This window comes from Gorilla gorilla, chromosome 1 (genome assembly GCF_029281585.2).
Source record: "Gorilla gorilla gorilla isolate KB3781 chromosome 1, NHGRI_mGorGor1-v2.1_pri, whole genome shotgun sequence".
NCBI classification, from domain to species: domain Eukaryota; kingdom Metazoa; phylum Chordata; class Mammalia; order Primates; family Hominidae; genus Gorilla; species Gorilla gorilla.
The window spans coordinates 151,405,797-151,424,694 of NC_073224.2; the positions used below are offsets into that span (position 1 = coordinate 151,405,797).

General features: G+C 37.9%; 2 long non-coding RNA genes across 4 annotated transcripts in view; one reads left to right on the forward strand and one right to left on the reverse strand.

Moving 5' to 3' along the window:
* Positions 1-18,552, reverse strand: part of LOC109026682 (uncharacterized) — an 83,725-nt gene extending 65,173 nt beyond the window's left edge. Inside the window, exons 1-4 of one of the 2 annotated variants that reach the window (XR_002005759.2) lie at positions 18,378-18,552; positions 16,658-16,748; positions 3,497-3,569; positions 1,764-1,963 (exon numbers count right to left, since the gene is read on the reverse strand). This is a non-coding gene — a long non-coding RNA (uncharacterized lncRNA). Of the gene's footprint in view, positions 1-1,763; positions 1,964-3,496; positions 3,570-16,657; positions 16,749-18,377 lie in introns of those variants that run through there. The other variant, XR_008668658.2, reaches the window with a different exon arrangement.
* Positions 1-18,898, forward strand: part of LOC109026692 (uncharacterized) — a 98,990-nt gene that overhangs the window by 2,010 nt on the left and 78,082 nt on the right. For both annotated transcript variants that reach the window (XR_010130519.1, XR_002005768.3), the window contains exon 3: positions 12,062-12,206. This is a non-coding gene — a long non-coding RNA (uncharacterized lncRNA). The remainder of the gene's footprint in view (positions 1-12,061; positions 12,207-18,898) is intronic.

Consider the following 18,898-nt stretch of genomic DNA (forward strand, 5'->3'; position numbering starts at 1 on the left):
GCTTCATCTTCTAGTCCAGCGGCTACTATGGGATACTTGTGTTTTCTAGAAATACTGAACTGAACGCTTTCATGATCTTTGCATTTGCTGTTTCTGTTCCCTTCACTTTTTTTTTTTTTTTTTTTTGAGACTGGGTCTCACTATGTCATGCAGGCTGGAGTGCAGTGGTATTATCATAGCTCACTGTAACCTCAACTCTTGAGCTCAAGCTATCAGCCTTCCAAGTAACTAGGATTACAAGGCATGTGACACCATGCCCGGTTAATTTAAAAAAAATCTTTTTTTTTTTTTTTTTTTGTGGAGATGATAGGGGTCTCACTATGTTGCTCAGTCTGGCTCAAACTCCTGGCCTCAAGCAATTCTCCTGTCTCAGCCTCCCAAAGTGTTGAGATTATAGGTGTGAGCTACTGTGCCTGGCTTTTTCTTCCTAGACAATTAAATATCTCAGGCTGTTAAAATCCTGCTCATCTTTGAAAACCTGATTTAAATATCACAAATACTCTAGAAGAGCCTTCAGAGTGTCCTTTCTTGGCATTAATACTTTTTGTCTCTGGGCTTTCACAGAACTTTACTAATATCTCCTATAGCACTAAGGTTATGGGCATTAAACTAAATGGTATAAATCACAATATTTGGCATAATGAAAGAGTTAAATAAATATTAGCTATTAGTTTTACTTACCACATTGTGCCTAAGATAAAATTTCTATATATGTGTAAGTAATGTATAAGTAAGTCGTCCACTGATCTATAAGTTCTTTAAGAATAAGAAAAGATAATAACTTATCCCTTTTAGTGCCTAAAATCTTAGATTTGTGCTTTTTACCTCGAAGAAGCACAAAAAGCACTTGTCGAAACACTGGTTGAATGAATCTGTTACTAGAATTTAGAGAAAGAAATATAGAACAGAGCAGCTTTTCACCCTGATATGTGCTAAGGCATTCTGTTGGGCTTCACATACTTTACCTCATTCAATCCCCACAACTACCCTGTGAAACATATATTGATCTTGCTCTATGAGGAAATTGAGACTCAAGGAATTTAAATAATATACCACAAGTAAGCAACTAGAAAGAATCAAAGCCAGAATCAAAGCTATTGCATTTCTGACTCCAACTCCTAGGCTCTTGCTCCCATAATATTTTGACACTAAGTGACATCATGTTGTCCCCAAGGGGGCTAGTATGTGGACACCACAATGACTCCTAGCAAATATTACTAATACAGTTCTCAGAGATATTTCAAACAGTTTAAAAAAGTCATCATTTCTTCTTCTTCTTTTTTTTTTTTTTTGAGATGGAGTCTCACTCTTTCGCCCACTAGAGTGCAGTGGTGCCATCTCCTCTCTGCAACCTCTGCCTCCCGGGTTCAAGCAATTCTCCTGCCTCAGCCTCCCGAGTAGCTGGGATTACAGGCATGTGCCACCATGCCTGGCTAATTTTTTTTTGTGTGTGTGTGTGTTTTTAGTAGAGACAGGGTTTCACCATGTTGGCTAGGCTGGTCTCAAACTGCTGACCTCAGGTGATCCGACTACCTTGGCCTCCCAAAGTGCTGGGATTATAGGCGTGAGCCACCACACCCAGCAAAAAAGTCATCATTTCAATTCAAAGTTAGATTTCTTGTTTGTTTTCGTTTTTTTCCCAAAGGTGTCTCCAGCCCCTTCAAGTTATGCCTTTGGGATGGACCATAAAACCGCATTACAATTCTAAGTTCGCATGGGAGTAAATAAAACTTTTACACAGTAATATGAATGAGTGTGTTGTCAAGAGGATCCTAGGTGTGTATAAATCCTTTAATTACAATTTCTAGTGCTAATGTTTATCCTTTAATTAGAGGTGTGTAGTAGGCTTCTTTGTGGGGGCAGAGGAGGAAACTGGAACCATGTGGTTGCTGCCTCATTTTCATCTGAGCCCTTCCAGGGATTGTAAACCTTAAAATGGCATTGGAACCCAGCACTTTCGAATCTGCTAAGAAAGGTGGGAACAGTAAGTCTTTGTGCAAAGGCTGAATATACATAAGGGAAGTGTAGCCCTAAACTTGTTTGCTCCCACATGTCTTTGCCCCGTTTTGCTTTGACTAATTATATAATCTGCAACATAATAGAACCAAGTGATTTTACCTGTCTTGCTGATTACATGGTTTGGAGTAGCCTTTTGGTATGAGGCAGCTTTTAATTTGCTTTAGATTTGGAACTATAAACAATAGGACTTCCCTGAGAGAGAAAACTATTGAGAAGACCAGAAAGAGAGAGGGGCAGAAAGAAGAGGATTTGATCTTGGTAAGGTAAAAACAGCTCAAGCTCTGGGTAGGAATTTTCATTTGCTACTTACCGACTCTGTGCTTGGCAAGGTTCAAACCTCTCCGAAATTCAGTTTCATCATCTACACAATGGGGATAATGACCCCTTCCTTGCCAGGCAATAATGAGATTTAGAGATAATGTGTATGAAGTGCCTGGCATCTTGGAAGCCCATGAAAAATGTCTGATATAGTTATTACAGGTTTTTTTTTTTTTATTGAAAGGGCTCATATTGAAAGGACTGTAAGCAGTCCTGAAAAGAACCAGGATTCAGGACAAATATGATTACTGCTGATGATAACTTTCTTGGTGCCTTTTTCTTATTTCCTTGCCCTTTTCATGTCCCTTGTTTTCCTCTGATTAAATTAATGTTCCAAACTCACCCTTATCAGCATCTTTTTTTTTATATACTTGTAGAATAGTCAAAATAAACTGGAGGGGTTGATCAGACCAAATAATTACAAACAGGCTTTGTTTAGAGGTCAAAAATTGCCTCTTCCCTTTGCCCTGACTATTTTCCTCCTTCTGGTCTTTTCTCTCCCTACATGTCAGTAATAAAATGTATTGTTAGACAGATCAACTGATGCATCACCTTGACACTTTGGTGAGTGAAGACATAGATTTGGATAATAGACATAGCTGAAATGTTTTCCTGGGGGTGTCCAGTTCTCTTATTTACACAACAACTGTTATCCCAGAAAACAACTGGTATATACCTCCTCCAAACTAGTACAGTTCTTACAGAAGTGGACTAAGGAAGTATTTTCCTAAGGGATTCATTAGATTTTGATTAACCTCCAATACATTTGTTCTAAACAACATGGAGGATTTCCCTCAAGCCAGGCTGGGGTTGCCAGCTGTGACAGAGATGGACATTTAATTTGTTTGTGGTTGGGTTGTCAAGGCTGGACATTTGTCATTTGAAATTTCTACTTTACTCCTTTTCCCCAAATGTGCTTCTAACAAGAGAAATCTTTAAAATGAAGCAGATTAAAAATCGATGATGTAGAGTGTGTACTGGATTGGTTTCTATTTTATTTTACTTAGGGAAATCATAATTTTGGGGCCAGTGATTAAAATTCCTGGCTATGTACGGGCAAAGCTCACACCGCTCACAAAACACCCCAGTAATCTCATCCCATTTCTTAGGGAAGACTTAATAGCAGGCCTGTTCAGTGAGGCACATACAAGTTCATTACCTTTATAAAACACTCTACAGGAATTTTACTAGTGTCCAAGGCAGTGCTGTTAATGGTTTCCATCCACACATTTCTATAAAAGAACAAAAGACAGCTTGTGTTAACCGTAATTTCTTGGTCTTTTTTGCTTCCTTGATAATTTTCTAAATTCAAACATTTATACGGAATCTTACAATCATTTGTATTAGTTAGCAACCTGCTACTATTGCAATATTTCACTGTCCTTGTGGTAAGAGTTGTTCTAAGACTGTATTGTCTAAACTGGAGCGGCTGCCTGATACTTAGCTTCATGTCACATTTCAGCTGAGACACAGGAACAGTTTCTGACTTATGCTGCTGCATAGGAGGGTAAACTGAAGTTTATGTTACTCAAATATAATTTTTCAAAGCCAAATTGGGCAGCAGCAATGCTGGGTGTTTGTTTTAGTGTTTTCTCTGGCCTTCAGTTTAGGTCTTTGGTAATCGCATGTCAGATATCAAGTGAAGTATTGCAGTTGAAATTTTCGTATACTTTTCAGAAATTAGACTATGTCTTAATGATCTTTTAAATTTGTGATTTTGGGCTGGGCACTGTGGCTCACGCCAGAACTTTGGGAGGCCGAGGCGGGCGGATCACGAGGTCAGGAGATTGAGACCATCCTGGCTAACATGATGAAACCCCGTCTCCACTGAAAAATACAAAAAAAAAAATTAGCCGGGCATGGTGGCAGGCGCCTGTAGTCCCAGCTACTCGGGAGGCTGAGGCAGGAGAATGGCGTGAACCCGGGAGGCGGAGCTTGCAGTGAGCTGAGATCGCGCCACTGTACTCCAGCCTGGGCAACAGAGCGAGACTCTGTCTCAAAATAAATAAATAAATAAATAAATAAATAAATAAATAAATAAAAAAAACATATAAATAAATAAATTTGTGATTTTGAAACCCTTTTGGTGGATCCAATGTGCTCTGGGACTTAAAATTGTTATTCCCTTTCATTCCCTGCTGCCATGGCTTCTGTCTGCTTTGGTTCTCAGCTCTGTGTTGAGACATTTTAAATTGTAATACTTCTTTTTTAATTTCGGTTCTCAGATTAGGTTGGTCTAGTTAGGATGAAGGTATTATATTAAATAAATACAATTTTGATCTTGTTTTTTTGGCTAAGTCTGTGTGAATACTCATGTAGAATATAAATGACCAGTATTTGACTCCATCACCAACCGAGTGCCCACAGGGTCCATTCGATTTGCACTATGTGCTCTAGGGTCTAAAGAATCCAGTTTGGTTCCAGTTCCAGTCTTCAAGAAGAGGGAAGATTGACCAAGTTAGCAGAAGTGTGAGAAATTATGAGCATGCATCAAAAAAAAACATCCATTGACACACTAAAATGAGCACATGAGGTTATTACAGTGACACCTTGTGCATTTGTTTCTTCACAAGCCATTGCTGCTAATGATGTGGTAGAAGGAGCACTGTACCTGGAGAAGGAATATTCTAGCTGTGGCTTTTTCATTAACTTGCTGTGTGAACTTATACAAGTCATTTAATTTTTTAAAAACTGAGGTTGGATATCTGTCAATGAGCAAGTTTTACTGGGTGATTTCAAACGTTCTTTCTAGCTCTAAAAAAAATCCTATGATTCTCATAAAGTTTTATTTGATTGTGACATTTCATTTGGCACCTAATTCTGTACAGATGTCTTAACTCGGAGTATTTTGGTTCTTATAGATTTAATACATGGAATTTATCATTCTATTAATGTGCCTTGGAGTGAAAAGCATGTCTGTGTATACAGATGCTCTCACATTTATAATATGTATTATATCTTTTTAATGTACATCATGAGAAATGCCAGTGGACCTAAATGAAATATTACTATTGTTGCATTCATTTTTATGAACTCTGTCAGGCTAAATTAATTAAATAAGGAACAACATGTGCTACAAAAACTACATTTACCATATACTCAGGTGTCTGTGTACTGCATAAACACAGATATCGAATATGTTTTGGGTTTTCTTTACCAAGAGCCAGAAAGTTTCTAACTTAAAAATAAATTGAAAATCAAATGGACGTTTTGATTTTTAAACATGAGGCTGAGCTATTGTTACAGCACCTATTGTCTTTGGCAGACAGCACAGCTGGGGACTTTGTAGTTCCTTTTGTCCTATACCTGGTGATTGAGCAGGTGAGAGGGAGGTGAGTTGGATGTGAGAGGCACAGATTACAAGAATATGAATAATGGTGGGAATGATGAACTGAGGATCAAGAAACCTGTGGGGACTCCTGAGGGTAGACATACTAGGGATCTTTGATCTCCAGCTCTGTATATATTTCAGAACACTTTACATCTTCCTTCTCTCTGTCCTTTTTTCTGCCAGCTGTCTGGACAACTTCTCATCTTACTTCTCTATAAAGGCATTACGATCTTTTTTGGAAATCTCACTTTAGCCTGAATGTTTCCAGATTTGAATAGTAAATTCGCCCCGGGAAGAGTTCTACCTTGACATTTTTGCACATGAAGAATATAAAAGGATTTGGGAGGCAAGGGCTGGAGAATAGGCCATGGGCTTCCAATTTGGGAGGAGATGCTTAAAGTTCATGTTAGCAGTTCTTGCTCTAGGCTGTCATTTAAAAAAATGACTTAGGGATGTCGGAATGTTTTTGTTTTGTTTTGCTTTTTAACTTTTTAAAAAAATTGCAAAATAATCTACATAGAATAAAGTGCACAAATCTTAAGTGTACAGCTCTGTGATTATACACACACACACGTATACACGCACATTGATATGGTTAGGCTTTGTGTTCCCACCCAAATTTCATCTTGAATTGTAATTCCCATAATCCCCCTAATCCCCAGGTGTCAAGGAAGAGACCAGGTGGAGGTAATTGAATCATGGGGGGCCATCTTCCCCATGCTGTTCTCATGATAGTGAGTGAGTTTTTGATGGTTTTATAAGGCGCTTTTGCCTCTTTGCTCAGCACTTTTCCTTCCTGCCGCCTTGTGAAGAAGCTACCTTGCTTCTCCTTCACCTTCTGCCATGAAGGCCTCATGTTTCCTGAGGCCTCCTCAGCCATGCTGAACTGTCAGTCAGTTAAAGCTCTTTCCTTTATAAATTACCTAGTCTTGGGTAGTTCTTTATAGCAGTATAAAAATGGACTGATACACACATACTCCTTGGAATGACTAATAGATTAAGATTTAGAATACCCTTAGCACCCCAGAAGGCTACTTTGTGACCTTTCCCAGGATATAAACTCATCAATTTGTATTTATTAATGTGTTGCAACATGTTTAGAAGGTTTATTGTTGTTTAATTCATGGACTTGGCCATGAAAAATATACCCTAATAGTGTTATTTTAAGAAACAAACCCCAAGGATCAGAAAACTTATTTGGATAACATTGTAAGCGTGGAGCACTATTTCCAAGGGAAGCTTACCATTGTCTATAGGCATCTTTTCATTGAGGGTCATTGCAAGACACAGTAGAATTCCAGCAGTCTCATTTACAATCACACTCATCCTCACTAGCCATATTTATGGCTTCCTGTGTAATGAGGTGATTTATCATGGTATGTCAGCCGTAGAGAGTTCAGTATAAATGAATTTGGTTTCTTAAAAAAAGGTATTTATATCTAAACACTTTTACAATAATCTGGCATTGCTCTTTAAAGGTAAGCACATATTCTGTGATTTGCATATGAAGAAACCATGCATTACTCTTACTTGACTGACTGTCAGCTTCAGCAGCTGTACCTGGTAGTGCCCAGGTCTGTCATTGTTTCCATGATAGAGCTCATTTTTCAAGGGTTAATAACATAGACCTTAACATTCACTTTGGGTTGAAACTTGGCAACCACTGTGAGTTTATAGCCTTAGGAGCTGATTTTAAACAAAAATGGTTTAAATTGATTTACCCTTTTCAAATTACAGTATGTCAAAATAATAGTACTTTGCATCAGTTCTAATGCTTTACATTTATTTAATGTTAAAATTTGTAAGCTATTATTCCTGGGTGATGATGTGGGGGATGCGAGCTATGGGGCAAGTTAAATGAACGTTGGTTTCCATTGAGAGTTCCAAAATAAATTTGCCAACTATGATTATTTTTCTTTGGTAATATCATTGCTATTCTAAAAGAAGAAATGTTATTGCTCTCACCTTTATTAGAAGAGAGCAGTTGTGGCTGTGAATGCAATTTGAAAAGAATGATAGAAATAAAATGTTGAAAGTCATATTTAGTTGTGTAACATCCTGATCTCACAAAGGATTTCTCTCAACTCAGCACCTCTGAGTGGTATTTGAACTAAGTTAAGCTGGGGTGTGTGTAGTTGTTCATGGTCTTAAGCTTTTCAGTTTTGAAAACTCCACTTAGAGAGAAGAGGATATTTGTATTTCCACCGTAGCACACATTTTTGTTACTTCTTTGAAATGTACATTTTTATTTTATATACATTTATTTAAAATATGAACACTTCCAGCCTCTTTACTGAGTCAACAAAAGTTAAAACCCCACATTCATTTTTCTCACTTTAAAATTACTTAGATGTCAGCATATTTGTATATTTAATGTATGCCCACATACTAAAGAAAAAAATGCTGCTGGGCTATATCTATACTGAAGCCATCTTCTCAATGAGTGAAGAGCTGGACTAATGAGGACATCATACTGTCAATTTTTAAACTTTGATCAATTTTTGACTGAGAATGATACAGACAGAAATTTGGAGAAAAAGTTCTCACATATATTAGACACAATGAGACTAGGACATCATGTGTCAAAAGCTGCAACTTTGTTCTTGTATCGAACAAAGACAAGGCTGAAGAATAAGAAAAGCTGTAAAGTAGTTAGTATTATAGAGCATTCTGTAATAAATTACAGACAGGAGGATGAAGAAATATAGTCTAGATGTAGCAAAGGTACAGAAGGAATAGGATTAGCATTGGAACCAGGCAGTTTTGGGTTAGAATTCTTTTATCACTTATTAGGTCACCTGGGCAACCTTGACACACTAATTTTCCTTGATGATTTTCAGTAAGGTGTGAATAGTGACTGACTTCCAGTGTTTTCATAATAATTAAAATAATGTATGTAAAGTATTTGTCACCTAGCCATTGCTCAGTAAAAGGTGAGTGTTATGATGGTGTAATTGTAAGGATTTAAACAGTGAACTTACATCTAAGACCATACCACCCTGAATGTGCCCGATCTTGTCTAAAAAGTGAACTTACAAGACATAAAAAGTTTCTGTTGGTTATATTACCTTCTGTTGAGGGATCTCAGAGTGCACTTATATCGAAAGTCTTCTTGGTAGCAGATTTTTCAAAAATCTTCATAATTTCTCTATATGAAACTCACACTCAGGATAAGGACACTTCACCAAAAGTGGCCTATGAAGTGGTTAAGGGGGATAATGCTTCTCAAAGAGGTACCTACGATATCTATACACATGGTGTCTGACCAACCAATCTGATGCTGTCTTAGGGAAAGTTTAAATTCTGGTCATACATAAAATTATAAGGCAGGTAGGAGGTAAAACAGAAAGACATACAGAGAGAAGACAATAAACATCCATGAGCTAGAAAAGAGAATAGAGAAAAGCCATAGTATGGTGATAGTAAATAAATCAATTGTGCCCAAACCAGTAAAGCAGAACCACTATGAATAGTTGGACTACCGTAATGGTAGAACAATTGAGCCATGAATAGATACTTCTGGAGGGGAAGCTGTGAATGGCCATGGAGTGCTCCCCTCTGCTCCTGCCCTACTAGAGTTACTGTTGTATATAGAATGATATTCCAGTGCTCCCTTAGGTCTGGCTCTGTGTTGCTTTTGTGTGATTTCCTGTCTCTTATTTCCCCAGTTATGTTACAATGAACTGCTTTAACTGAGGCAATTTGAGTATGTATCCATAAAAGGCCAACAAATACACACAGTTTGACTTGTAGATCAAAGTCAAACTAGAGAAAGGACCCCACATATCTTCCCTTGAGTCCATGTGAAGTCATGGATGTGTGAAGCAGAATGGTATTTGTGAGAAATGTTGAAGTGTTTCTAGATCATACGACATGAGTCGGGGAGAAGTGAGAGATGAAGCTGGAGAGATCAGTAGGGGGAGAGAGCTCTTTAAGGCAAAGTATGAAATGTGAAGGAGCTTGGAAAATTGTGGAGAGAAGCAACTAAAGGGTTTCTAAGAAGGGGAATGGTATGGTTAGGCCTTTAGGTATACCAGCCTGGTGGTTTTGCAGAAGATCGTTTGAGGGCAGCAAGACCAAATAAAGGCAGACAGATACAGAGGCTATTAAAGAGACTAGCTTCTGATTACCAGGGCTTTCACTAAGGGAGAAGCAGTAGGGATGGAGAAGAGAGTATGATATTCGATAACATTTTAATTGACTAAGTCAGAAAGGCTTGGTTAATGTAGAGAATGAAGTAGGCAGTCAAGGGTGATTCCTAAGTTTCTGGTTTGAGCGTCTCAGGGGATAGAGGTGATATTAATTTAGAAAGAGGATATAGCAAGAAGAGATGAGTTTGGGAAAAGATGATAAATGCCACTTTGGACATGCTAAGTTTATGATGTCTACGGGACACTTGGGTAGAGTTGTTTAGTGGACAGTTATATATATGAACAGAAAAATCAGGAGAGGCCGGGCGCGGTGGCTCACGCCCGTAATCCCAGCACTTTGGGAGGCCGAGGTGGGCGGATCCTGGCTAACACGGTGAAACCCTGTCTCTACTAAAAATACAAAAATTAGCCGGGTGTGGTTGTGGGTGCCTGTAGTCCCAGCTACTCGGGAGGCTGAGGCAGGAGAATGGCGTGAACCCGGGAGGCGGGGCTTGCAGTGAGCCGAGATTGCACCACTGCACTCCAGCCTGGGCGACACAGCGAGACTCCGTCTCAAAAAAAAAAAAAAAAAAAAAAAGAAAAATCAGGAGAGAAGTCAGTGTTGGAGGTAAACGACACATCCACTTTTATGTGGTATTTAGAGTCACAAGGATTAAAGAAGTTTTATGAGGGCAAAGGAGGAATAGCATTTAGAAGGTGAAGAAACACCAGTGAAGGGGTAGGTAGAGGAAGAGGAGTTGATATTAAAAGGAGAGAAGAAATAATGAGTGGATTGGAGAAAATCAGGAAAGGATGGTTGAATTGAAGTCTAGGTATAATAGAGTTTCATTAAGGAGGAGATAATTATTAACAGAATTCAGTGTAGCTAGTGAAATACAGAAAGATGACTACTGAAATAAGGACAATTCCAGTAGAAAGGAAGGTATGGAGGATACTGCAATGGAGCTGTGAATGAAAATGATGGATGCTGATGTTTTGAAAAGTTTAGCTGGAGATATGGTGGGGTGGGGAGAGAAGCTAGACCATAATTCGGGGCAGATATGTGGCTAAGGGAGATATGGAATCGAGGGAGAATTTTTTTCAATGATGGGAGTAGCTTCAAGATGTTTATATGCTGAAAAGGAGACAGTAGGAGAGAGAGAGAGAGAGAGGCTGGCTTAAGATGTATGTGAGAGAGGTTCACCTGATTAAATGATGCTCCTAGAGGAAGAAGATGGGTCTTAAACAAAGGAAAACTCACCTTTTTCTCTGAGACTGGAAGAAAAGTGTCAATGTGTGTGGCCATAGATACACGTGTAGGTTGTAGTGGGTACGAGATAGAAAGCTGGATGATGGGATCACACCAATGAATTCAATTTTCCCGATGAAGAGGGAAGCAGTATCAATGGCTATGAATGAGAGGGGCAGGGTTGAGCCTCTGTGGGGACTGAAGGAAGTCTAGAACTACCAGTTACTTTCAGGAGTAGAAGAGGATGTTGATTATAAGCAGTTAAAATGCTCTTAGAGCCAGAGGGAAGAGAAATTCAGACACTGTGATTGTATAGTTAGGCCCTTCTACAAGGTTATATGATTTTTTTTTTCCCATGCAGTACTCAGCTGCCTATAATTAGGCTTATATTTTAAAACTGCACTCAAGTTTTTCATGTGTGGTCATTCAAATAAGAATTTTTGTCTTTGGTTTATTTTAAATGCAATTTTGAAATGAAAGGCAGGGGACCTTCACACCGAGATGGTAGCATTTGGGCTGGGCACTGTGGAGTGATTCTTAATCCTATTTCATATTTAGTTAGGCATTTCACCTCATGCCATAGTCTCTTGTGGAGAACATATATTTAGCTTTTAAATAAATTGCATTCAAATTTGGGGAGGAGATTTTAAGGAATTTATTATCATTTCTTGGGGCACCTTGGGTTATCCAAGAACCAATATCTTTGCTGCAGCTATTGCCACTTGCTTCCTGACAGAAAATATATTTGAGCATTAGCTCAAGCAAAAACAGCTAAAACGAGTGGATTTATGGTCTTTAACACTTGGATGCAACTGATTTGCTAGTTGCATCATCCTCATTATCAGTATTAACTCCCCAAAAAAGAGAAGTAGTTTTATATACAATAAAGGCTTATCTGAAGCTTTGCGCCCAGCTCCAGCTGAATGCCAAATTTGAGTTTGAAAATGCTAGCAGAAATCTTTTCTTACAATAATTTATCACTTTTATTTTCTCTTTTGCTCCTCCAACTTCTAGCTGGTCCTGTGAAGAACTGTTGAAACAGCTGTAGAGGAATTGTGGTGGAGGCAGTAATGGCTCCTTTAGTAGCAGAGAATAGAAAGATCTCGAAAACAAAGCCTATTGTCAGGAGACTTGCACCCATCCTGGCCTACTTCCAAGTGTAAGTGAGGTAACATTTAATTTCTGAAGTGGAGATTTGAACCAAATTGTTAAGCTCTCAAAATTTAACCAACAAGAGGTGATGATGATGTTTTAAAAAATTAAATAAAAATGTCTGGTTTTTGGTAATAATTATAACACAACACTTACTCTTCTTAAATTTCTTGTCTTTCATTAAATTTTGCCTTAAATTACCATTCAGATTTTTCATGTGTGACCATTTGGAAGTAGAATTCTTTCTTTGGTGTTAGTGTGCTATAAAATTTTCGTAGTTGCACACATTGCTTTTAGATATTCAGTTTGTTTGATTTGAAAAGTTTACCAAATAATTTGCCTCTAGATTTTGATTAGCTGAAGACTTATCTACATTAGCTTTACAAATAAAGTGGCCAAAGTGTATTGATTATCAGATTGTAAGGAGTTATCTATTGCACAAGGGCCAAACCAAAACAGATAAATGGCTTGTCATATAAACATTTATGAGCCAATGGAATGACAGTCCTCATTTGAAAGCAACTAGTATAAATTTGGCCTATACCACAGTGGGTGTGAAAATTGCAAGGTAAAATAAAACAGATGAGACCATTTAAGTTTGAAATGGAAGAACAGATCACTGGCAACAGCTATTTACTTTCACAGTCACTAAAATAGGGTGTTTTGTTGTGAAAACTATCAATACAGGGTGATGGATACCCTGCTTAAAGTGCCAATATGATGCCATTCTGAACTGCAAAACGATTTCATTACAAGTGTATGGGGAACCTTTAAACATGACATTACGATGCGACTATAATGTAAGATAACAATGGAAAAACAATTTCAGAGTAAGTGTAAGGAGACTATAACCATGCAGTTAGAAGGCCACTAGAATGTGAGATTATAATAGCTCAACATTAAAATGCTGAAAAGGATATGGCCAATTGCTTTTTTTTTTAAACTGGGAATAGCCTAGACAACATTTATACTCATGAATAGTAAAGTCATAGAATGTATTTTAGGGAGGAGGGAAGTTCAGCACCAGTATATCCAGCTCTTATCCCCATTCTGAAGAGTATTCCCATTTTTTTTTTCCATTTCTTGAGGTTAAGTTGGAGACAGTTTTTTGTTCGACCTTATCACTCTCCTTCAACCATACCACTTTGAAGCTCTGTTGCAAGTTCAAAAACATTTTCTTTCTGACTCACATCTAGCCCTATGACTTGGCTGCATTAGCCACCTATGGGTTATAATTTGAGTTCAACTAGGATGATTTTCTACTGCTCATTTTATCTTCCTGGCTTCCAGTTATCACTGGACCTCAGCTGAAATCTTACCATTAGAAATATATTTCTTTGAGTCTAAAATGATTTTTAAAAATTCTTTGAGAGTACGTAATAAATTTAAAATTTAACAACACTTATCAATGTATAAAATATAAGTACCTGTTTGAGGGGTAACATACTAAACTTGAACAGTCTAAGAAGCACAGACTTTGCCATCAGGCAGACCTGAGTTCATATTTCAGCTCTTCTACTTAGTTATGTATAAATATGGGCAGGTCCATACTTTTCTAAGTCTTGAGTTCCTTATCTGCAAAATGGGGCTAATACCAGCACTTAATTCTTAGGGTAATTGTAATATGAAATAGATACCACGTATGAATGCCCTGCACAGTGCCCAGCCAATGTGAGGGGCCTGATAAAAATTCTCTCCTTACAAATATAGAAAGAGATAAGGGATTGGGTCAAGACGCTAAAGAGTGGAGTAAAGGAGAGAGAACAGAGCACAGTCACAATGGCAATGTGATTAGGGAGAAGGTTTCTCCCTAAACTTGACTTACTTACAATTTATTTTCGAGCCACTCCAATTCAATTCTAATTAAGCAGCCTCTTAGTCTTGATTATCTAAGGTATGCTTGAGTTTTCTTATCTCTTCCTATTCTTCTGCATCTTTGGATTACTGTGTTTGTCCACAAGTACTGCCACCTTTAGTACTGCTCTATCTATGATACTGGGACATTCTGTCCTTGGGAGATGACTTGTGGCCACTGTCTGAGCTATTCCTCACTGGGCCTCTTTCCTTTAGGCTTCTATCATGTACGGTGCTACCTTAAATAATCTCATCTTGGATCACAACCTGGGGTAGTGATTTTCCAGCTCCTGAGGTTATACAAAAGTGTAAACAGGAATTTTATTATACCACTGAACCAGTTTTAAATCTATTCATCCATATCATACTTAAAGGACCAATTCACTAATAAGATCAAACACAGTTTTGTGAGCATAGAATGCAACATTTTCTCCCCAGATATTTTCTTCTGGTAAGAGTCTTGATTTTAGCTGCATTATTAGTTTTTGTCTAAAGCCCTCATAGCATTATCAAGCATTCTCATGAAGGAGTTACCTGACTCTAAAAATATATTCTTATATTACTCGGGTTTAGTGACCCCATTCAGCATATGATTGGTTAATTTCCTTAAAAGTTTTTCTATAGGGATAAGTCACCAAAGAAATAACTCACTCAGAGTGCAAGGCCCCTGTTGAACATACTTTATGGCCCTAGGCACTAGCAGTGCCAGTAATTGAAGGTGATTCATAAATGATTTTTGGAGTAAACTTCATGTAGACTACAAACAAATCCAGATTATTCAAGGCAGTATAATCTGGGTGATGTGGAATGCAATGCTGTAACACAACTACTTTGCCTTCAGCCCATAATGAGCACCAACTATGTGAAAGATGTGAAGACAATCATTTTCTCACGTGGAGATTAGATTGGGGAAGAAACATATTTGTTGTGTGTCTCCTGTATGCTAGACTTCGTATGCCTTACTTCATTCACGTACTCTTAAAAACAACCCCAAGAGTCGTTTTGTCATTTTGTCATAAATATGCATTATCATCCATATTTTATAAAGAATGAAAACTAAGAGAGGTTGAGAGACCTGTCTGAGGTTATATATGTGGAGTGTTGAAGCTAGGATTTGAACATGACTGTCCGGTTACAAATCCTCTGCTATTTACACTCTATCACATTGCTGCCCCTTGTGTGAATTCAATTACAATCCACTAGAGGAAAAAATAAAAGAACATAAAGGACTGGATGGCAAAGTAATCTGTGATAAGTGCCATGTGTGTAGAATGAAAAGTACCAAAGGGTTTGAAGGAGAAAAAGATTACTTCTGCCTGGGTTCTGTCTTCACTGTGGCATTTATCTTTTTTTTTTTTTTTTTCTGTCTGCTCTTTGGGGATGCTGCTTTCCCTCACTGGTGTGCTTCTCTGTCTACCAAGCAATGGTCAACACTGACTTCTTAAACTGCCTAAGCCAGTAATTATTGCCTAAAATAAAAAACCGAGTCCCTAGACTGCTTGTTATGTTCCAGATCTCTTCTATTCTCATTTTTCCCCAGAAATGTTTCCCCTGGATGACTCTTATATCTCCACAATGTGTTACAAGTATACATGTACCCTAGAACTTAAAGTATAATAATAAAAATAAATAAATTTAAAAAAAGTAAAAGACAAAGAAAAAAGTGTACTTACTCTTTAAGGTCCAAGTCAAATGTACTTTCTGGGAACTCTTCCCCCAGCAGAATTAGCGACAATTTGTCTCTTGTCTCTCAGCGCATTGGCTATACAACTGTTTGATACGTGTTACCTACTGTTTAGCATGGTGGAGTCATGCTAAGCATCAGGTCAAGTTATGTTTTGTTTTGGGATTTGGACATTTAATGGCACATCTGTCATATTAGTGAGGTGGACCTGATAAGAGTCCATTTAGCTGAGTGATGGAGAAGTGTCTTTTGGGGGCAGGGATGGTACTAGGTAACAAGAGAATCCGAAACACATCCTTTGTCTAAAAACCATCATCCTTATGGTAAGAAGGTGGAGTTTCTTTGAAGAGTTCAGCCTTCCTCCTGCCAACATGCAGTTGTGTCTGGGGCAAAAGGTGGTGTGATGTGAAAGAGGATATAACTAAAACATCTGAAAACTATTTTCATATAAACTATGAGATTTTGGGGACAAGAAAATAGCATTGCTAGAAACTGACAGAGTAACGTTGTATGAACATGGTATCATTCTTATGGCATAATACGGCAAGTGCATTGGGACTGTGGAAGTCACAGCCTGGTTTTAGGTCGTCACAGGCTTCAGCACAGTATCTCTGTACCTGAAGTCTGTAGATTTCTGGGGAGGGGTTAGGCTGCATGGCAAAAGGTCCACAATTCCATAAGCACCTGATATATTGTCAATGGGCAAAACAGTGTTTCCTGAATGAATGCACTACTTCCTTTCAAATATATGTAGAGATTCTTACGATGAATAAATATGTTTATTGAAAGGATTACTGAATTTGCTGTCATATGTGTCATTAAGTATTTTTTCAATTAACAGACACTAAAACGTACCTATTTTTGTACAAATGTGGTGAATATGAAACCTTTTAAGGTTAAAAACGTGTTTCCATACTCACAGAGGATTATTGGTGAGGGGTGGAGTTAGTGACATCTGGTGGTGGCAGCTCCTACTGGTTAGCTCCATGAGTACTAGCTCTTCTTTACCATCTAACACACAAACATTGGTGACTGGCATTTAGTAAGTCAATTTCGAATGAATGAATAAGAGAATGAATTAATAGTTTTTGGGTTGAGAAATGTCTACCCCTTCTACTATTGCATTCTGACCCATTACATAGAATTCCATGTATAGGCCAGTCTCCATGAAAGCAAGAAAAAAGTTAAAAAAAAAGAAAAAGTCTACCACTTTTCATCCAGTTAGTACACAAATACTGTGATAATTTAAATCCCAATGGTACAGTCATGTGGACCAGAACCAGCCCCTATATTGGCATGTGAACTTATTTCTACCCAGTGAGTCAGTTAAGATGGGAATAATAATTTAATTTAGTGTACTTCACTTGTGACTGTCACAATAAACCCTGATGTATGTATATTAGTTCCAAGAGAAAGATAATCCATGTCATTTGAACTTTCTTTTGCCAACTTTAAAATGTGGTTTGTAAAAAGTTTTGATTGAAAATAGAAAAACTCTGGTGAAATTTTCAAAAGGAGTAAATCATATTCTTGGGATAATTTCAATTAAACCATTTTCTATGAAGATGTGTCGGCTTTGGGTATGTCATGAGCCAGGTCTCTTCATATGCTTTCACACATAGGCTAAAGACTTGCTGCAAACTCTGTGAGTTAGATAAGTCTAGGCAGGTTTTTTCATTTCCCTTCTTCTTTACTTGTGGGACTGTCAACTCTCAGAAAATCTAGTGAGGCCCTAATTTATAAACATTCAATGTATCCTCATACTATTGAAGCATCATGGGAGGGGATATTAAGAGGAAGTAGAATCATGAAATTCAAAGAGAATTCCAAATGGTTCAAGATGAAAGGGAGCTTAGAGGTCATCATAGTCCAATCTGTTCATTTTACTGATGTAGCCAAAAATGTGAAGTGACTGGTACAACATTAAGTTTCTAGTTAGTTGTAGAGTTGGGCCACCAAGACTTTTCCCATTTCAAAATCTCTACTTGATCTGGTCCCCATTAAAAAAAATTTTATGTGGATTTTGGCTCTGATGTCACCTCTTCCAACATTGGGTGACTTAATAACTCTCTGTACCACTGTTCTCCATTTGCCACTCTTTAGAGACTCTTTCTACTGGTGACAGGAAGCTGACCTTTAAAGAAAGCAGCAGAAAGCTTCATGGCCTTCTGGCTTCTGGTTGGGTTTGATCAAAGGGAGACTTGGCAGGGTACTCTCAGAGGAGAGAGAGATCAGTGCATTTATGACCCTCCACGCCCGGACTGCAAGTCATTGGTGGCTGTGTTTGATACTGAAAACCAGAGTTCTTGTTGGAAGATCTTTCCTTTAGCTATAGTTTTTTCTTTGTGTTCTGGTAACTGCTCCTTTCCCTCCCTACTGAGGCCTACGGGTAGCAGTGACCTTCCACTTTTACTAGTTCTAAGGTGTTTTGCTTTCCCTTACTCGTTTACCTTAATACTGTCCACACATTTTACAAAGTCCCTTTATTAAACTCTCATCAATTACCTCATTGAGTATAAAATCTGTTTCCTGCTCGAACACCAATTGATATACTCCATCCTCTGTCACCTTAATTTTTTCCTTCATAGCACAAATTACATGCATACTCAGCTTTTAAAAATGTGTTTACTTATTTATTACCTGGCATTCCTGACCAGAATGTGTTTCCATGGCTTAGCGCAGTGCCTGACACATGGTAGATACTCAGTACATGTTTGTTAACTGAATGGTTCCAGACATACAAAGTTGTACTTCAAAATTCTTTCTATACATCACAATGAGAATAACTCTGTAGAACTTTTAAGGGATGAATCTGCCTAAAGGGAAATTTTAATTCATTTCAACGTCAAATATAAACTGTATAGGCTTTTGTGGGTTAGTAGTTGCTATTTAATATATTGTTTCTATGGTAATATGTACTCCAGATCAACCCATTTTTTCCCATTAGATTATAGTTTCATGAAGGCAGGAAACAGTTGTATCTTCTCCATGGTTGTATGTTGAAAGCTTTGCACACTGCCTGGCACAGAGGTAAGTTCTTCTTTGTGCTGAAGACCAAGCTAAATACTAGTGACTTGGAGATGTATGAGGCAGGATCTCTCTCTTTGAGTGGCTCATAGTCTCACGGAAGATATTGACACACAAACAAGAATGGCAATGTA